The 15,323-nt window shown below is 40.3% G+C and overlaps 1 protein-coding gene across 1 annotated transcript in view; it reads right to left on the bottom strand.

Moving 5' to 3' along the window:
* Positions 1–15,323, bottom strand: part of MICU2 (mitochondrial calcium uptake 2) — a 166,404-nt gene that overhangs the window by 47,213 nt on the left and 103,868 nt on the right. The window lies entirely within an intron of this gene.

Here is a 15,323-nt window from a genome sequence, read left to right as displayed (position 1 = left end):
TTCGTATGCTCACCTAATAAACCTTTGAACATAGGCTGAGTATGCAAATGCTAAAAAAATACAAAAAAAAAAAAAAAAAAAAAAAAAAAAAAAGCAAAGGAAAAATTCTGTGTGTCTATTAAGTCCTCCTGTAAAAGCATCAGATGAAACCATACAAACTCCTGAGTGTCCATCAGTAGGCTCAAGTCTACACTCAAACAGGGAAGTCACTGGTGGTAGTATAAGATCATACTCCTGTGCAAGTCACCCATCTGAGGAGCTGCGATATTGTTTTACCCGTGGAACGGGTAGATGCGACTACAGCAATTCTGTGGTCATATTGTGGAGGGAATCACGTCCCACTTCTCAGCGTACTGTCCCATCGCACAGCTCTGCCTCTGGATCACTTCTCCTCGCATGGTTCCCAATGCTGTGTCCTTAACCACCTGCAGCCCATTCCTACCTTTCTTCGTCACCAGTTCTGCTGGATTCAAGCTGGCCATTGCCTCCTATTTACTCATGCTGCACAGGCATAAGCAGAGTGGCATGCATTCGCCGTGTGGACTGATGGCACTGGGCACTGAAGCCTGCTTTGCTCCGTGCTCAGACTCTGCTGCTTTATGGCCCTCCAGCATCTGAAGGGTCACCAGCACTGAGCTGCTGTTTGGGAGCGGACAAACTGATGCAGCCTGGTGGGCAGCTGCTAACAAACCGCTCGCAAGCATTTTCACAGGCCCAGGTATCGGCCAAACGGAGATGCATTCTCAGTAATATAGCAAATTTCCCTAACAGTGGCAAAGGACATGCCCAGCGGTAGAGGGGCTCCACTTGCAGCTTTTAGCTTCAAACCAGGGAAGTGGCTGGAACATCTTGACTAGCTATAGCCTGTTTTTCAGTATGGGCAAATCAGTGCATTGGTCTCTAATCTCTGAACTGGCAGTAACGTTTTTGCTGATAAATTCCTCTCCACACCCCTCAATCCCAAATCAGCCTAAGGCAGACACCTGGCACAAAACATTTCAACCCAAATGTTTAAGTTTGACAAAAGTTACAGGCAACTAAAATTAGGGTTTTATAACTAGAGTGTTGAGTGACCATAACAACAGGTGTTGCCAGCACCACCTGTTCCTTTACTACGTATGAGTCCATTTTTGTGCAATGCGTGCACATATATTTACACACACAGTCACACAGATATGATACCTTCCATCTCAAATAAAGTAAAAATCCAGTTTTGCCTCACTTGAGATAAAAGAAGTCAGACTAATAGCAGTCTGGGAGAGCAAGTTAAAAAAAAAAGAAAGAAAGAAAAAAAAATCACTGTGTCCAGCAAGGCAGAGTCCAGAACTGGGGGATGCAACACTACAACTCAGCACTGCTCGCTCTTGCGGAGCGCTCCCAATTAATGGGTGTTCAGCAAATCACGCGATTTAGATCCCAGCTTAACATCTGCTTCGAAATGTCACCTCCTCTGCACAGTGCTTTTCAATCTGGAATTAAATCACGCTGCAGCAGCTCTTTCAGTGTGGGGAGACCCACGTGGCAAGAAGCCTGATCGGATGGAGCGAGCAGGCTGTAGGTCTTCCTCTCTCCATCTGTGTCTGACTGACCTGCAGGGACAGGCAGAGTGTGTAAGAGCTCCCAAAGATGGGTGCTGCTTTTCAGGGAAAAACAGAACTTGGAAGAAAAAAGGAAAAGCCACTGTACAACAAATGCTCCCTGCAACTGTTGTCTGCTTTGAAGCTAGCCATGCATTTGGTTAACAGCAGCTACACTCATTTCAATCTCCTGGTGGCCAAACGAGCACCACATCTAGGAAGGCCGCTGCTGTTTCAGCAGTGTATCCGGCCCTTTGCCAGCTTCCAGGAGGATAAGGAAGGAGGTAAGCAGCGGCCTGCGAGCTGGAACAGCAAAGGCATGAATAAGTGATGCAAGGTAAGGAGAAAACTCTGCGAGCGACCATGCAGATACCAGCTGGTCAAGTTTGTGAGGGTCTCCAGTGAGTAAGTCTGTGTTTCTCTGTGCCGTACTCAGCACAGTAACTCCGAAATACTTCAGCTAAGCACTTCTGGGAAATACATCCTCAGTGTCAACAATCCTACCTTGATAAAAATTAGGAAGGGGGAATTAAAGATTTTGCAGATATGCAGAGCCTGCTTTCGCCAGCTAGCAGAGTCACCAGCAGTTGTAGAGAGACTGTTGTACATAAGTTGTACAGCTCGTGCAATTAGGCTGGTGGCTGCGAATGCCTCCACCGTGCTCAGCTGTGGCCATCCTCCGGCGGAGGTTTAAGATGCAGACGTGCTGAACGACCCGTTTCAGGGATTAAGAAATAGCAGCAGCAATGATATGGAGAGCTAGGAACACATACTACTCTTGACTCCAAAGAAAGGATGGGGAATTGCAGCAGGGTGAAAGGAATAAGGGAGGAGAGGAAGTGTTTGCTGGGCAGCAGGAGGAAGGAGAGAACAGTCCCAAGCCCTGCAACGGGCAAAGGACAGAGCAAGGTGGGGGAGAGGGGAAAAAAGCAGGAGGAAAAGAGAAGGACAGAGAGATAAATGAAGACTTCTTCTTTTTCTTCTTCTTCTTCTTTTTTTTTTTTTAACTTTTCTAAATAGGAAATACATCAGAGTAATAAATGCGGAGCCCGTTTTTGTCTAATGACTTCTCCAATTAGGTTAGAAAACAAAATTTCTTACAGCTTAGTCAAATGAAAATGACATACAGACCTCAGCAAGTCTGTACTGGTAGCTGGTAATCTTGTTAAGAAAAAATCTTATATTTGAGGTATTAGTGTTATCTTTCATATGGTTATTTTTATAAAGCATTAGACCACAACCCTACAGTAATTTTATAATTTAAACTGCATAATGAGTTTCCTCCAATAATTATTCTAATATTTGCTAAGAGTGAAATTCAATTATACCCTATTGGTGCAGTCAGTCACCACATAAAAACATTTGCAAAGATTCAAATCTCAACTTTCACTCAGAAACACTAGCTGCTTTTATTGTAGCACGCATAATATTCCTTGAATACTAATTTAGCTCGTGCTGCTTATCCTTCCCATGTATTCACTTCCTAACAATGAGATCCCTTTAGAAGGTCAACAAGGAAAGCTTTGTCGATGGTGCGGGCTAACGTATCGAATGGGCCGTCCTCTGAGCAGTAAGGTCTTTTAAGGCCTTCTCTGCTGCAATTAGGAAAAGACAGTTAACTCCTCTTCACAAGAAATGCATTGCAAAGGTATAAACAGGCTTTTTTAGCCAATTCAGATAGTGAAAGAGAGGCCCCTTCCTCACTATCAATTAAATCTGGGTATAATCGGCACTGTCATTCCTGATACATGACCACAAATACATCAAGATCTAAGTTTCTCTCTAAGGAACACAGCCAAAGATATAATCATTAGGAACTATTTTACGTAATAAGAAAAAAGATCTGAAGGATTCACTTTTCTGTAGTTTTATTCTTTTAACTTTCAAATGAATTATTTTTAATAACACATAAATCAATGACATATTAGAAAACCTGTTCATTGTAGTAACAGTCTTACTTTGATATCATAAAAAGAAAATTAAAATTTTTATTGTTCTGAACATGAAAGAAGGGGAAGAAAAACTTTTTTCTACAGATCTGCCAAGACAGATGGCAATCCTTGCTTAAAGTAAAATGAGTATTTTCAAGGGTCTGTACCTATTTTTACCAGATGCCATTACCTGATTTTCACCATCTATAGTGAATCCACAAAGAACAACCAGGTGCATCTTTTGCAAATAAAAAAAAGGCCATTTTAGCTTTTAAAGTTAAGCTACTTGAATAAATACCAAGTCTACTTACAAGCTTACAAATTCTGTGCCATTAGCCAAGAAAGTTAGCTGACAACCATCGTTAAGAAAACTTCAGCTTTAATTTGCCCTCGGCAAACCTGGGTCTTTTGTCACATGTGTTTCTTCCAGTAGAAGTGTTTCCATCACCTACCTGTTTTTTACACTAACAGGTAGAACAAATCTGACATCAATGTTAGGATTAACATTAGGAAAGGGCTGAATTAAGCAAGTACCCACTTGCACTCCGTAACACCCATTTACACCCATACACCTTGGAAAAAGCTTAGCGACGACAGAAGACATGTAGAGCCAGAGAATGAACAAAATCACTAAGATCAACCATTATAACAACAAGGATCAAATGCCAACATAGAAGTAGAGAAATCATCCTCTATGATGAAGCAGAATTTTACACATCTGTAGAACTGCTCTAATTTTCTAATGTGGAAGTTAAATGGGATTTTTATAACAATCTTTCTCAATAGCCTTCACTTCAAATTAGAACAGTAACTGAATGGATACCTGTTGCTTGGAAAACAACAGATGCCTGCCACTTTTACCAGTCAAGTCTGTGAGACAGTTTTACCAGGATCTCTTTTTTAGCTCCATTTTAGACAGACACAGTGCTAACCAAGTTAAGAAAAAAAAAATGTCATTGCAATTTTTTTTTTTAATTTTAGATGGCAACCACTACTACCTTGGCTGAAGCTTGGCAAGTTCAAAATCAGACTGCGGCGCTATGAAATTATGAGTTTTTCCCCCGAAAAAAGAATACAAAAAGAATAGTGTTATGTATGCCATAATTCAGCCAAAGCTCTCATTCCGCAAAGCGATGCGGGACAAATGCTTCCAGGTGTGTGGGATCTCAGCCCAGCTCCAGTCGGAGAGGATCGGGGCCCTGCTAAAACACAGCTCACGCTGGGGCCTTTTCAGCAGAGCCCACGCAGCAGGTCTCCTGTGATGGGAACAGGAATTTGTATCTTACCCTTCCAGCCAGCAGCCAATTCCCACAAAACCCAAACTCCTCGGAAATTTTATGTCTGTACCCAAGTGGGTTGTTTTAGGTAAGAATGTGGATTTCCTTGGGGAAACCTGGTTAAAAACTTTGTTTAAAATAGTCTAAAGTATATAACTATCAAAATTCAGTAGCTTGTGTTCAATTCCCCTCCCCCTTTTTCTTTTTATATATGATACCCGACAGGTACCTTAGCTCTCCTCTGTTTATCCTGTTTATTTAGACTCCCAGCTCTTTAAAGAAAAGATGGTCTCCCCTATGCCTTTCCAAAGTGCTTACTAAAATCTAAATATCTAAATAATCTAAAGGGAATAATTAGTCCTGTAAAAAGCTTACTTTTTGAATACTGGAGACAGAGATAAATCAAGGAGAGCAAAAAAAAAAAAATAGTAATTTCAGATTCCTACGGTAACTCCTGGCAAACCAGTATCTGAATAACTGAGAGCACTATTTAAGGGAATGAAGAATCCACCTCAGCTAGAAAGCTCTTACTGAACCAGTGCATTCCTCTGTTGAAATTTAATTGATAAAAGTCATCTCAATCAGGCACATGAGGGAACTGAAGCACCTGAATTAAAGCCCAAATATGCCCAGGGGAACGGGCAGCGTTGCTTCAACAGAAGCTGCTGAAACCTTTTACAAAGCAAGTTTTGCATCTTTTGGAAATGAGTGTTGCATCTGTCCTTCTTTACTCACAGCAATGACTCCTCTGAGGAAATGAGAAATACACCGCCCTGGGCTGAGGCCAGCACTGGCAAACCTCCACTTCAGAAGAGCAGTTGCATCAGCCCCAGTCAACAGCAGCAGGTTTCTTTGTGAGTAAGGCAGCCCGGGGTGAAAAGGGTGGGAAGCTGATGTAGGAAGAAAACTTCAAAGGATGACACAGCGCGTTAGGAAACTGAAACAGGCTAAAAAATTAAGATAAGCCAGTTTTCAGAAACTTTTGAAGAAACAGTGACATGCAGTTACTGAAATTATCATGAATTCCAAAATAACCAATGGGATGAGGTTGCAAGCACACCTCCCAGTCCTCATTACACAGCACGTGAGCACCTCAGTCCTCGCTGGGACACTCGCAGCCTGTGGAAAGGGCAGGGGAGAACAGGGGAGCAACTTCTCTTTAGGTATTATCCAGGGAACATGACTTGCTCCTAGATCCATCTGTTCCAAAAACCTACCCAAGACTCATTCAGGGAACAATAACCCTAGGCACCAGTACAAGCTGGGGGCTGACCTTCTGGAGAGCAGCTCCGCAGAGAAAGACCTGGGAGTGCTGGTGGATGACAAGTTGACCATGAGCCAGCAATGTGCCCTTGCGGCCAAGAAGGCCAATGGTCTCCTGGGGTGCATTGGGAAGAGTGTTGCCAGCAGGTGGAGGGAGGTGATCCTGCCCCTCTACGCAGCCCTGGGGAGGCCTCATCTCAAGTCCTGTGTCCAGTTCTGGGCTCCCCACTACAAGGGAGACATGGAGCTACTGGAGAGAGTCCAGCGTAGGGCTATGAGGATGATCAGAGGGCTGGAGCACCTGCCCTATGAGGAACGGCTGCAAGAGCTGGGCCTGTTTAGCCTGGGGAAGAGAAGACTGAGGGGGGACCTTATCAATGTGTACAAGTACCTGAAGGGAGGGTGCTCAGGAGATGGGGACAAACTCTTTTCAGTTGTCCCGTGTGACAGGACAAGAGGCAATGGGCAGAAATTGAAGCACAGGAAGTTCTGCCTGAACATGAGGAGGAATTTCTTCCCTGTGAGAGTGACAAAGCACTGGATCAACTTGCCCAGAGAGGTGGTGGAGTCTCCTTCTCTGGAGATCTTCAAGGCCTGCCTGGATGCAACCCTGTCTAACATGCTCTAGGTGACCCTGCTGAGCAAGGAGGCTGGACCAGATGATCTCCAGAGGTCCCTTCCAACCTTACTGATTCTATGATTCTATGAAAGCTGGTGATATATTCAAACTCCCAAGCTTTCCAAAACACATGCACTATTAATCCTTGCAATCGCTGCAAGTCTTGCAACAATGCAGAATACAGAAAAGCTATTTTTTCCCAAAACACCAGGAAGGCATAACAGCAATCAGGACCAAGCAGAGCTGACTAGAACTGCGAAGCAACAGCTCTCTGCACAGAGCGTACATGTACCGGCATCTCTCAGCTACCAATGGAGCATGAGATTGAACTAAAACTGCCTTTGCCACACACCACCAGCAGCAGGGATGCAGGCAGAAGAGGCAGCTGCAGGTGAGCAGCTCGTGGATGGAGCAGGCTGCCAGCTCTCTGTTGACTCTGAGTTCAGCACTGAAGGCAGCATCCAGAAGAAAAACGGGCCACGTGAAACGCGAGTCCTCAAATTCCCAAGTGTCTCACGCTCAGCTCAAATGACTTCATTTAGATGTCTAAAAATTAGACACCTAAATCTGAGTTAGTGATCTCTGGTGCTTTGCTGTAGCTAGGGTGGTGTAAGGATGTATGTAGAAAAAGGTTTATAATTAGCTTTGAAATTTGCTGCTATTTCAGACCTGAAGAAAGGCTGGTGCGCCCAAAAGCGTATCTAACTTTTCCAGCTTACAGCAACTGGTCTAATAAATGATACTATCTCTGTCTACAAACCTCATCTTGACTAATGATACTGGGCTCCCTTTATAGACAAAGGAAAGAAATAGACACAACAAAAGAGCAATTTATTCCATATTGAGATAGGGTCTATTATAGGCCAGATACAGTCCTTGGAGGTACCTGTTTCCCTCCATTAACTTTAAAGAGATCCTACAGTCTCTAGCTCCAACCTGACATTCAGCTTTTACTAACTTTGGGTAGATGAACCCTTCTCCAAGCAACCAGAAAGCTGAAGTCATGACTGCTTTTTACGCTTGTTCTATCTGTGATCTCCTATTAATTTTATGTTAGTGGTACTAAAGGCACGTTGACTTTTTCATTAAGAACTTCGATCGGATACAGAGGGGCAAAATGAACCACAGCACAAAGAGGCAGAGCAGGCTGCCCAACTAGAGCAAAAAGTTATTGTAAAGACAACGAAGACTACCTAGAAGGAGCTGTACCATGACGCACATTTATGAGACCAGGAGGGTCAGGAATGATTCCTACGATCTTATAGAGAGTGTTATGCACCTCAAAGATTTGGGATGCCCTGAACATGCACAAAACTATGTATGTTCCACAAAGAGCAGGTAGGAAGACTCTCAGCTCAAGAAAATTAGACTTGAGAGACAGTCATTCTCATCTAGCAAAGCGAACAACTGACTGAGCCTTTAAGGCTCCGAATTCATGAACTTTGATTCTACTCTGAAATAAGGAAGGGAGGATTTCTGTAGTATTGCTATGCTTTATGTTGTGATCCTCTCTTATGGTTAACAAAGACTAGTTTTCGAAGTACTACTATGCAGTAGCACATGCTAGATTGAGACGCTAACAACAGATGAGGATAATTAACTAATATAATAGCCCAATTGCGCTAGAGGTTTAATTCTGTCCCTCTCTACTAGACAACGCTAGAAGTCATGATCCCTGACTGAGGGGCTCTATAATCTATTTTATGACTACAGAAAATAAGCATAACAAGAATAGAAGAACAAGTAAATTAGGATAAGAGCAACGACATTAAATGACACAGTTAAAAATCTAACTGCTTGCATGACTTGAGCAAATTGCTTCTTACTGGTAAGCAGAGATCAATTTGGATTCGGAAGCAAAATGTGTGCACATCAGTCCTCCTTCAGTCAAAATCAATGAAGATAAGGTCAACACCTTAACAGCATCAAAAACTTATTCTTATCTCACTGTAGAGAGTATAAGGCTTCATTCAAGTTTATGCGGCTCAGTATAAAGCCACCATCACCACTGCAGCAATTATCTCTACTGTATCTCAGTCAACCACTTTCTTCAAAATCTGATCTGTTCTATATATAGCTGAAGAATCTTACCTGCCACGACAGACTCATTTTTCTCATGCATCTTACAAAATGTAAAAAAAAAAGAGAAAAAGAAAGAAAAGTTAGTACAGTTACAGACTAAGTATAACAGAATAAACACTGCTAGACCCATTGCAAGGGAATTTATCACTAGCAGAAGCTACCTAACTAATCCTGGAATAAGGAAAAAGAGGGGGTGTGTCAGGGGAGGGTAAGTGATTCAGCTGCAGCAGGGACTCAAACTATCTCTTTTTTATGGACAGTAAAATTCCTTTTTGCTAGATAGGACTTGATCTTTTTTTTTTTTTTTTTTCCTTCTTGCTCTGATGCTATTTATCCCCTAAGCAGGAACTACAAATCATATCAAACAGTGCCAAATTATGTGAAGTAACTATATGGTTTAATTATTGTACTTCGACACATAATAAATACTCCACCATGCAAGAATTACAGATAATGAGGACAGAAAAGACCACTCTGGTCACCTAGTTTGACCTGTTGCACCCAACAGACTTTTGCTCATGCATTATCTCATACACACAAATGCATGTTCACGCATTCAAAAGATAATATTAAGCTATAGTTTGCGGTTTGAAAGATGGTGACTTTAATTCAATCATGCTTAGGAAATAGCTCGCTTTTTCTTAAACATTCTCATCTTAAGTTCAGACTTTAGGATAATGTTGATATTGCTTATTCCTAATAGAACAGTAAAAATAAAATGCTGAAATACAATAATTTAATAAAATTTAAAAATAAAAATTGGAAACATTTGGGGAAAAATGTGAAGTTATTCATGGAATTATTATGAAAAATGCAATGCTCTTACCATAATTCTGTTCAGATGCAGGGCATTTATAGTGCATGTGTCTAAGCAGTAAATAGCTGACATATTAGTGCATCAGGACAATTTAAATTACTGCAGTGGGTAAGTAACTGGGAACACTGACATGTCACATAAATTGAATGAGTTCTCAAGAGTCCTGTAAATATAAAAGGCTATTTAGACCCAGTTTATATAGTAGCCTGCTTTTTTCTTCCATTTCACCCTATCACATATCAAAATTATTTACACCATCACTAATGCTTTCTTTTCCGCTAAAACAGTATTTTTCTTTTAAAGGTTAATTTACTTCCACTACAGCAACATGCAGTGAAAGTTGGAATATTGGAAAAACATGTTCCAGGAGGTGACACTTGACTGGAAAAGTACAATGGAATTTTGCTAGCAATACCAGTTTGGGAAAACTTCCACTCATTACATCCCAGCAATCCTTAGTCATACCTTTGGGAGGAAGAAGGGAGGGGAAGGGGGAAGAAAAAAAGAGAAAAAAAGGTCGATGTCCATCTGCACAGCAACTGTGAGATCTGGAAAGCTCATCAGCACGATGCACAATCTCTCTTGCTCTAGTATTCTAATGATATTGGTTATCTTTGCTCCCGTTCTATTCTGCTAGTATCTTGTCCTTCCACCAAAGGCGTATCCTTCACCCTTCATGGACTGAAGGCCTCCTTCCCAATACTGCACTGCTCTTACCTGATTACCGGTGATAACTCCTCTAGGGAATCTAGCACAAACATCACCTCTTTGGTTACTGCTGAAAACGGTCTCAGGAGATTCAGGAAATGTTATGGAAAATCCCATGAACTGGAGTTTGCCTGTGGTTAAAGGCAAATTATTCACCTACTTCTCAGACAAAATGAATGAGCGCACTGGCTGACATTTGTTTCCAGAAGGGCTATGAATACAAAACAACTCTCAATCACCTCTCATACAGTCGCCTTAGTCTCTTTGCCAAAGTAAAATGTCAGATTAGGCACTCTTGTAACCTATGCTAATGCTAAATAAAAGAACTAGTAGGTGGATTTCATACAGAGGTTTAGGATATTTTCCCCATGCTCCAACAAAAGACAACGGCGTTTTGTACAGGGCAGCTGAAGTATCCAGGCTTCACATCTCACTGACGGCTACCGAGGAGGAGCAACGCTCTTTTACCCTAACTCTCAATAGCTACTAACACAAGAAAGCAAAATAATGGATTTAACAGTAAGTTTGGGCATTTTATTGAAATTAAAAGAGTTCTATGTTTGCAATTTTGTTAATAAGCAGTATCTGTTTCAGATGAGGCCTGGGACATTTTGTCTTGCTGCCCAGAGCATGGGGAATTACAGAAAAGGTCAGAACTTCATATGCTCACCTTTCAGAAGATATGCCTCTTTCATGAGCATGCAGTTTACAGTGAGGATATTGCTATTGAGTTTATGGAATAGTTAATTTGTCAATTACAGCCAAAGTAAATTCTGCTTAATAATTAAAGGATTAACTGAACACCCACTAGATGGTGTTCAGTTACTGCACAAGGTGAGCCTGGCTAGCTATAGGTCTACCTCCTAGTCTCCTCTGCTTTGCAGCAAATTCTTGAATGCAGCTATTTCTCAAAGAAAGTACAAATACCCTTGAATAATAGGACAAAAAGGGATGAAATCATCTTCTCTGCTAGAAATTTGTAAAGGATCTGGTAAATTATCACCCTTGTTGGATGTGGGTAAATGGAACTTTTAAAACGTAGGACAGATCAGAAAAACAACAAAAAAAGCACACAAGATGGTTTTTCATCCACTTGCTAATATTCTAAGATTCTTCTCAAGAAGCTTGCATTTTTGTAATTGATATCCTCCATTTGTTCTTCATCCTCCCAAACTCTCCTGACATCACCCACTGAAAGAAAACAGTGAATAAACATATACCAAAGAAACATTTCCACTTTGCAATTCCTTTAATTAAAAGGATGAATTGAATTACCGGACGTCTATTCTAGCAGGACCTAATAGATCACTTCCTTTTCCAAGCTGAATCAGAACAATTGGAGCTACTGTCCGTTAGTGATTGATGAATAGATATATGAAAAAAAGAGAAGGAAAAAGTGCTACTTTAAGGAAGAGACTTTTGGCATACATACAATACTGTAGCGCTTAAGTTCAGATAATATGGAGAACCGTAGAGATTAGCAGGGCGAATAGTGCCAAAGGGAACTGCTATTCAGAGCAGAATAAAGCAGATTCTGTTAGGTCAGGATTTCCAGAAGAAACTTTTCCCCTTTACAAGCCTCCAAAGTGCAACCTCACATGAAAATTTTAGCAAGGTCGGTTTAATGTCGATGACTGCAGCGATGACGTTACTTTCCTCGATTTTCACTGTAAGAAGATAAGGGCGTTCTGGTTACCATGTTTGGGAACTTTCCTACACAGCAGTCTACCTACTGCGTTAGGCTTTTACTGATCTTGCACAGCCCTATTTTATCATGTTCATGACTTCCTAAGTTGAGGCATTATTGCAGTCTCTAGCTTTTCTTCCCTCTTTCTTCCTTCTCGTGCTTAATTAGAGATTCCTATCAGTGACTTGCTTTCCTTCAGTTGATGGTCCAACATCACGCTCACTTTTACCTTTAAATTAGCCAGGAGCTTCTTTCTACTTCTAAGATTAGCTCATTCTGTTCTTAGCACACACAGAAGCTCTCAGCAAACCAGAAACAGCCCCTGCTGAGTCTGACTTGTTTATACATCATCATTAACATCTGTCACCTAGCAATTAACAGATGTTTGGGAAGTTTTCCTACAGCAGAGTTTCCAAGAGTATGTAAGCAATAAGAGACTACTCCTGTTTTTTTCAGCTAAGCAAGAAACGTTTATTCTATTTTTACCACATGAGAAGACTACTGCAGAGATCTAGTTTTGGCTAGTTTCTCAGAGTACCAGAACAAACATAGTTACATAAAACTTCAAAAACAAACAAACAAACAAACAAACACCCTGCTAACCCCTTACTAACATTATCCTTATTTAGAAGATTAGGTGGTAATGGGAAGGATCATGGAAAGGTTGAGAGGCCCTCTAAAAGATCAAAGAGAACTAAAGTAATAAGAAATCATAGAAGAGCCTAAAATGAGGTGTTAATCATGCCCTTACTGTAGCAGGCAAAACAGTTTGGTTAATTTGCAACTTAGAAAAAAAAAACAGTGTTGCTAATAGTAAGTTTAATAATAAATTCCTGACAAGATATTCAGCAACATTCCCTATTACTAGAAAAGAAGAAAGCCTCCTGCACCGACTAGAACACCTCCTCTGTGCTAATAGGAAACTTCTGAGACTGAGCAAGAGATGCAAAGATAAGCTTCACTGTGTGGCTTAAAACTCCTCACATTAAAAAAAAAAAAAAAAAAAAAAAAAAAAAAAAAGGCAATAGAAAAAAAAGACTCCAAAGACCAAGATGATCAATAAAGTCTTTAAAAATGAATTATTTCTTTCCTAGAATTGTCTTATCTGCCCAGAAAAAAAAAAAAAAAAAAAAAACAACCACCGTCCCTGAATTCAAATAATCTGATGAAGCAAACCTCAAAAAGACAATTCAAAAATAATTACCTTGGGTTTGATTTTTTATTCAGATTTTCTTACAACCTTGCACAAAAGTTAAAAAAAAAAAAAAAAAGTACAAATCTTCCTGTGCAAAGGGAAATGTTATCTGGGGGGCATCAGCCCTTGATTGTACATAACCTTCTAAAAGAATAGTCTTTGTCTGCTCTGTTTTTTGTTTTAATAACAATTCCATGACTTCATTAAAACTTTCTTCATCTACAAACACAGCAGGTAATTTACCCTACTGTATTGCCCTCAGCCTTGAGAATGTACGGAACTACAAATGAGGACTAAAACACTGATAATCTTGAAAGTTACATTCTGTATGAATTGACTGCGAGTGAAGCCCAGGCTAAACAAGTTTAACTCTCCTAAGCACTACTTTGTCCCACTTTTCTGCTTGACTGCAAGCCGCAATTTGACAATTTAGATGTTTCAGCAACTTGAGAAGATCCTGGTATCTATCCTTGTTTCATCCCTTAGGCCCAGTGATTGCTCGTGGGTTGTGCTGTAAGCCAGACCTGGGAATGAAGGAGGCTTTGTGTAAAGAAATCAAATTAAAAAAGAAAGTAATAAAGATACCTACACAAAGCAGAGCAAAGGAAGGCCAGGCAGAGGAAACAAATTTGAGTTTTTTTAACCTAACAAGACCAGGACTGAGGTCTAATACGATTATCTATAATGCATCATGGGGTTAAGATTCAAAAAGAAATAAAAAAAATCTATTTCAGGTAATGGGTTATGTTGGCAAAAGAGCAAGAAGGTATGGACAGAGAGTGATTAACTTTAGGTTGGATATTAGATGAGAGCATTAAAATGTCAGAAGAGATGCTATGTCACTGTTTTCCAATATAAACAGTGGTGACAACTGATTTTAAATTCAGCATGAATAATTTATGAGAGATCTATATTTTAAGTTTTTAAACACCTAAAATGGGAGCTGACCTATAGGCTGAGAATATGTAAGATATATTCTAGCCATAGAATACTAGAAAGAAGTGATAAACCATATATCACCCTTTATAGAATACAAACCCTTCAAAGCATATTACAAGATGTTACATTTTAACTTAAGTGAGTTGTGATAATATACACAAGTACTCTTAAAATGCTGTGATTAAGCAGACATCTTTCTCCTCCATGTACTGGACGTAAAGAGTAGGGACTGCTCTCCTGATATAAATATTTGTGTTCACTCCAGAGACAAGAGAAAATAAAAATTTCAATCAAATTTTAAGAAGGCTTTTTACAATTCTCTGAGTGGATGCAAATCAAAAGCAAACAATTGAAACCACTTTCTTCTAGTGAAAAAATAAAGCAATCTTATGTTGCTTGCCGCTCTTCCAAAGTGAGCGCACTGGTTTAAATACCGTTTCCTAGATTTCATAGCAAAGCCTCTCTTTTTTTTGACAGTTAAGTCTGCCTTTATCATCATTCACATTGTAGAAAATGTAGCTCTCATGCTAAATCTAAAGCAAGAATAAAGCTAGGTTTTATCTTTTCTGTGAGCAGCACTTTCTTGGGAGAAGTGAGCTGTCACTTTATCACCAAAAAAATCCAAAGAGAAGAATTAATTGCTGTGTCAGGGCACAGATGACTGCTCGGTTGTCAAACACAGTAAATAAATACAGTCCTAATGGAAAAGCAGATGCCCATTCACATGAGACAAAATGACTAATTTTAGTATTGTCTATTATAAGAATCTGCTATGTCAGGCTCACAACTGTTTGGATTCAGCCCACAGCAGAGAACAAATACCCTTCACTCTTCCCCAGAAAAAGCATTTGGAGATGAACAGAAGAAGACAAAAAAGAAATCTGTATTTTAAAACTGAAGTTTCTCCAGTGGGATATGTGACTTGCTAAGAGCTTGCCAACACCAACACAGCAGTAGGTCTCTACTGTTCCAGTCGTCACAGCAGTATCAGAGATACCAGAGCAAAGAACATGAATTCAAGGCATGAAAGGAAGTCTACCACTTGGGAAAAATGAGCTGTTATCATATTGATGACTACAAACATCAGCTCTTCCAGAAGACTACTGAAATAGCCTGAACAAAGTCAACCGGCAGCTGACTTGGCTGTGTTCTACATTCAAGTTCCATGCAAGGAGCATTTTTTTTTTTTTTTTTTTTTAAGACCAGCTAGGATTGTTGCTCTTGGTGA

Source organism: Rhea pennata, chromosome 1, assembly GCF_028389875.1.
Source record: "Rhea pennata isolate bPtePen1 chromosome 1, bPtePen1.pri, whole genome shotgun sequence".
Lineage (NCBI taxonomy): Eukaryota > Metazoa > Chordata > Aves > Rheiformes > Rheidae > Rhea > Rhea pennata.
The sequence above is the reverse complement of the archived record's forward strand: the minus strand, read 5'-3'. Positions and strand labels throughout refer to the sequence as shown.